The following is a 4,467-nucleotide window of genomic DNA, read 5'->3' on the forward strand; positions in this document are numbered from 1 at the left end:
CCAGGTGTCCGAGGCCCCACCGCGCCCCACCCCCACGCGCGCCCCTCCCCGCACCCCGCCCCTCCTGCTCCCGGCTTTCATGTGGATCAAGGCTGGAGGATGACAAGCTCCTGACTGATAGATACACGGAGACTTCGCTGGTGATTTATTGGCTTTCTGCACCTGACGAGAACCACTAGGCCTATCTGAGGAGGGAAATATATGGGCTTTCCTGACTCCAAGTGGCAGCCCCAGGGTGAGCATGTGATGTCAAGCGGGGCAGGGGAAAGCGGAGCTGTGCACCGGCCTGTGTACTGTAAGCCGGCCTGGGTCGTAAAAGTGTCAGCACGCGATATATTTCTTGCGGGGGATCCTCTCTGGCTCTTGCCAGCGCCTCTCCCCGGTGGCTGGCAATCGCCCTAGCCGGGCCTGCAAGCAGCGGATGCCCCCAGGTCGCTATCCCTCCGCCCTGTCCTGGAGCACAGGGCCCTCACGTTCTCGCTCCAGCCTGGGGTCTCTCACGTGGCACCTGGCCCTGGGGACACTGCAGCGCAGGAGTTAATTGCTGTCACTCCTGACTTCAGCGAAAGAGGTGGATCGTGGGGTGAGATATTGAAGCTGGGGATTGACCTGTGGACCAAGAGTTTGATGGAGCAACTCAACAGCAAACTCAGTGTTCCCAGAGATGAACCAAGTAGTAATCTGAGTTATTTATTCAGAAAATAAAGTGCTGTTCGTGTGCCAGGCTCTGAGCCCCCTACCCGCAGGCCTCACCATGGCCTGCGGCCTGAGTTGGTCTCATTTCTCCTCCCTCTACCTCCAGGCTTCTTCCTCGGGGTTGGCAGGGGGCCTGGAGTGGATGTTTAGTCTACCGGTCAGACTCCAGGTCTTTTTTTTTTTTTTTTTTTTGAGGCGGAGTCTCGCTCTGTCGCCCGGGCTGGAGTGCAGTGGCCGGATCTCAGCTCACTGCAAGCTCCGCCTCCCGGATTTACGCCATTCTCCTGCCTCAGCCTCCCGAGTAGCTGGGACTACAGGCGCCCGCCACCTCGCCCGGCTAGTTTTGTATTTTTTAGTAGAGACAAGGTTTCACCGTGTTAGCCAGGATGGTCTCGATCTCCTGACCTCGTGATCCGCCCGTCTCGGCCTCCCAAAGTGCTGGGATTACAGGCTTGAGCCACCGCGTCCGGCCAGACTCCAGGTCTTATATCTTGAAACTGTAAGTCCCTGAATTCACAAGACAATTCAGAGTAAAGATGGAGGCAAAGAAGAGGACCTTGGGTTTACTGTTCACGAGGTAGGGGTGCGAGGGCTTGAAAAAACAGAGATATAAACTGCATTTGTACCCCATGTCGATGAGAGTTTTATGATTTTGACCAATTTGATGAATTGGAGCGCATCTGTCACTAATTGTTCTGTCTTTAATTAGAGTGCAAGCTTATTCTTGGGCCCACAATATTCGAAATATGTGCTTGTTACTCTTTCCTAAAACTCCATTCTGTCATGATCTTTGGAAATCGGCTAATTCTACATTTTGTTTGTAACAATTTTTTAAATGTTCCAAATTGAGACATTGGTATGCTTTTTAAATTAGGAGATATTTAATTAAATTAGGATTAATTAAATTATGAGCCAAATTAGGAGATACATTTAATTTAAAGCATCGATATGCTCTTGTCTCTCATCTTCCCCCTTTTTTCATCTCCTGCCCTGGTCTTGGAAAAAACATCTGCTGGGTAAATGTCTTGCTAGATGACCTCATAAAGGTGTTCAATGATGAAGAGGAGTGGCTGAAGAGGTAAGGAGAACACTGAAAGCAACAACAGCAAAACCTACAGTATGAAGGAGGTAATCATAAGGTCAGTCCATAACCCTGCCAGCATCATCCAGGTCGAAGTGGATCTGCTATCCCTCGCCACCCTGACTTCACTACCTGCACACCTACAAGCAGGGCAGCATTAGTCCCCAGTGCTCTTCTGTGCATATTAGAAAGAGTCTTCCCTGGAGAGCTCAGTACTTTGCTGGGGCTCATGGCATGGGGAGCAGAACCCAGGCTGAATTTCAGTCCCTACAAGGTTTTAGTACAGGGGTCAGCCTGCACAACCGAATGGGAGGCCCGGCCCTCACCTGCCCTTCTGTAACTTGTCTTTCCCTGCCAGGCCTCCCTCAGAGCTCACTGTAGAAACCCGGCATCCAGAGCTGTAGATTCCCTGCTCTGCCATTTACAAACTGTATGATTAGGGCTTATCAGTTCATCTCTCTGAGTTACTTTAATTTGTAAAATGGAGGTAGGGCTACTTCTCTCACATGGCTTTATGAGGGTGAAGTGGTTTCCACTGAGCACTCATCTGGATATTCTAGGCCCATCCGCTCGCATAGCTAATGACAATCCCTCTTTACAAGATGAAGGATTAGGAGATGATTCTAAATCTTTGAGCTGTAAGGGCCTTTAAGAGATACCTGTGTCTGTCTTGGGCCTTAGAGTGAGTAAAGGGACAGCAGGTGGTCAGGCCCTGCCAACAGCAGGGTATTTTCTGCAGGTGCCCAACGCCAGCCCTGGAGTTGCCTCAGATCCTCCCACTGCAGGCTTCATTGCTGTATCTGCCACCCCATCCCTGGCAGGGATAGGCCAAGGTCCTAGATACCCTGGCACCCAACACTCCATACAGGCTTGTCTCTGAGCAGACTCTCGGTGAAGTCTATTGTGCTGGGCTGAGCAGAACAGGAGGTGCAGGGATTGCAGCTGTTCCTTCACTGCACTGTCAGTTTGGAAATTTTCCCAGAAGACTTAGTTGGTGCCTCTTCTTTGATATTCATGAGTGCGTGAACGCAACGACCCTCCTCATCTTTGTCGAACACATTCCTCTTGGACGACACCACGTATAGTCCAAAAAGAAGGTGATCTAGAAGTGTGAAGGCACCCTCAGTTCTGGCAAATTCTTGGGTATCTTGCAATGCTCACTCAGCAGCATCCCAACAAAACCAGAAAAAAGACCCAGGGCCGGGAGATGAGCCAAGAAAATAGCTTCGTGTGCGGCTTGAGGGTACAGGCATCTGCAGAAGCCAGCCTGTAAGACTCTTTATGAGCCCAGCTGCAAGGGGCATCCTAAAGCCAGTTCGTGAGTCCAACTTTACAGAGGCACCAAGCTTCCCCTCCCCTAGAAAGCAAGGCTATAGAGCAAGCAGAATGTTTAAGACACGGGCTTTCAAGAGAGGCTGACTTGGGTTAGCGGAACTGAGGATGACATGGGCCTGTGTAAGGAACTTAATATCTCTGGGCTTCATTCTTTGTCTATTTACCTACCCCAAAGTCCTGAAAGTACCACAAAATATCTGTTTTATTCAGAGGATAATAAAACGGAATATTTACATATTGTTTCATCTTCCCCCAGGTTATTTTTAGATTATCACAATATCCTAAGGGTTTGTTTATGCATGCTTCATAGACCTGTATCTGTGGTTTAAAAAATACATAAATACTTTAAAATTTTATAATACAAGAGTATAAGTTACCTGATTTTTTTATGTGTTCCGCAGATGGCTATCCAGAGTCAACTCGAACCTACCCCAAAGTTTGACCTTTGCCTTAAGTCAGTAACCGAGGAGGGCCATGGTCCTGAGTTCAGACCAGGCCCCAAGAAGATTCAGAGCCTGCAGTTGTCCTCTGGTTTCTAAAGTATGTTATTGGGCTAAAGATTTCAAGACATGTATCCTTCTTTGCTTTCTATTGCAGCCATTAAATATTTCAGATATTTTCTGCCAGAAGGCAAGAATCACAAAGATTACAAATATTAAAGACAAAATAAAATAACTTTTTAATGAGAAGGTCAGTCTGTGGTTTGGGTCTTTGGAAAGCAATCAAGAAATCTGACTATACTTTCTATTTGACCATTGATTCTCTAGTGGAAATGGGCAAATCTTTTATACCAGGGCAAATTTTTCAGTAAAGGGCCAGACAGCAAATATTTTAGGAATTGTGGGCCATTCAGTCTCTCTCCCAGCTACTTAACTCTTTCAGCATAGCATAAAAGCAGTCATAAACAATACTATAACAAGTATGGCTGCGTTCCAATAAAACTTTATTTACAAAAATAGGCAGCAGGCCAGATTTGGCCCACAAGCTATAGCCTTCCGACCCCTGCTTTGTCAAACTCAATAACAACCAGAGAGGGAGACTCTTCAAAAAAAAAAAAAATGATATTCATCTGGGAGTAGCATTGCAATAGGAAGATGTATGCTGTAGCAAATTATGAGCGTTTTCAAAGAGATTGGGGCAGGGGGAAGTTTATAAAGGCAAAACGAAGAGGATTACAGTTGTTCGAATCAATTATCCTTGGCTACAAGGGTGGCACAAGTCCAAGCTTGGACAGGCAGTTGCTAGACAAACATCCTTACAGAATTTGTACTTTCTGTCTAAGGTTGCAGTGGCCTTTTTGCAAAGCTATAGTAAATCACAAGGGTCAGTACAAACGTACTACAATAGATAAGCCT

General features: G+C 47.2%; 1 long non-coding RNA gene across 2 annotated transcripts; it reads left to right on the top strand.

Annotated features, from left to right (window-relative positions):
* The first annotated feature begins 167 nt into the window (after positions 1 to 167).
* Positions 168 to 3,724, top strand: LOC108528048 (uncharacterized). Of its 2 annotated transcripts, none has more exons than XR_001885019.1 (3): positions 168 to 235; positions 1,729 to 1,835; positions 3,514 to 3,724. It is a non-coding gene; the product is annotated as an uncharacterized LOC108528048 (long non-coding RNA). The 2 variants fall into 2 exon arrangements; XR_001885020.1 differs by having other exon boundaries at positions 1,729 to 1,774.
* The last annotated feature ends 743 nt before the right edge of the window (positions 3,725 to 4,467 follow it).

This window comes from Rhinopithecus bieti, unplaced genomic scaffold (assembly GCF_001698545.2).
Source record: "Rhinopithecus bieti isolate Rb0 unplaced genomic scaffold, ASM169854v2 scaffold_3040, whole genome shotgun sequence".
Lineage (NCBI taxonomy): Eukaryota > Metazoa > Chordata > Mammalia > Primates > Cercopithecidae > Rhinopithecus > Rhinopithecus bieti.